This window comes from Trypanosoma brucei (assembly GCF_000002445.2).
Source record: "Trypanosoma brucei brucei TREU927 chromosome 11 chr11_scaffold01 genomic scaffold, whole genome shotgun sequence".
In the NCBI taxonomy this organism is placed as follows: Eukaryota; Euglenozoa; class Kinetoplastea; order Trypanosomatida; family Trypanosomatidae; genus Trypanosoma; species Trypanosoma brucei.
In genome coordinates, this window is record NT_165288.1 from 4,686,052 (window position 1) to 4,687,258 (window position 1,207).

At 53.2% G+C, this 1,207-nt stretch overlaps 1 annotated feature.

Moving 5' to 3' along the window:
• Window positions 1-17: 17 nt before the first annotated feature.
• Window positions 18-1,207: part of a repeat region that runs on past the window's edge.

The following is a 1,207-nucleotide window of genomic DNA, read 5'->3' on the forward strand; positions in this document are numbered from 1 at the left end:
CCGCGCCGCCGGAGAGTCATGAGAACCTCATAGGTTTGGTATNCACGGGCAACCACTTTTCCAACAAAACATAAAGAAGAACTGACGAGGGAAGAAGAAACGGGACTGGAACGCTTTCGGGTTGGGTCTTCAAGACACTATGGATGGATGTTGCGAAAGATCAACCCGAGTGTGCCTCCACAGTGCCGATGGTGTAACCCGCAACATGCAGCGATCGGGCCAACAATACAAACAGCCTCAACTGTTGCGACACGTACTCTTCAGAGAACCTCCGAACCGACCAAATGTACGGAATGTGATGCCACATACCAATGCCGCTCGAGTGCTGTAACGCATATGGTAAACAAACATGGCTTTATGCGAGCTGATGCCCTCCGGAGGATCAAATACGGCGATGCAACACCTGCAGTGGACATCCCCCCGGAGCCCCCTCCAGTGGTGGCGATTGTTCCTCTACCATCGAGCACACGAGTCCCGATGAGACCGCAGGTGCTTCATTGTACCCTCTGTGCCTCCAAATTCGCAGTGCCAGGCCGACTATTACACCACCTTCAAACAATACATGGCATAGGTAGCGGTAGTTGCCGCGTGGAAAGGGGGCGAGAAAACGAGGACTCATTGCAAGGAGATGGTAGAGCCCCAGCAGCGCCAGCCCCTCAGGATACACGGAAGCTGCCGTTTCAATGTGACCTGTGCGAGGCGAGCTTCGGTACACGCTCTTCCCTGTCACTACACAAGAAATTCAAACATAAGAGCATAGTGACGGAGGACGGTACCGTGGTGGTGGTGCAAATCCCTCGTAAGCGTGCCCGTGAGGGAAACGTTGACGTCCCGGGGAAAGGCGAGGTGCAGTGTGGTGTGTGCCAAAAAGTGCTCAGTTGCAGGGACTCCCTCATCCGACACTGTAAGGCTTTCCACAAAGGTGAGGGAATCGAGCTTAAATGCAGCAAAAGCACAAAATTGTGTGCCACTGATTCCCCGCATACAAACGCATCCATGTTGGTGTGCCCGACATGCGGAAGTCAGTGTGCTAGCAAAACTGGCCTCACCCTATATCAAAAGAAGATGCACGGTATGAAGGTAGAGCACGCTGTTACCAGCCAACGCGGCGACTGCGAAGAAACGTCACTGCACTTGATGAGCTGTCCCGGTTTGAAGGAGTTACGTGTCAGGTTTGCGGTAGAAAGTGTGTGTGTGCAGGATGTAT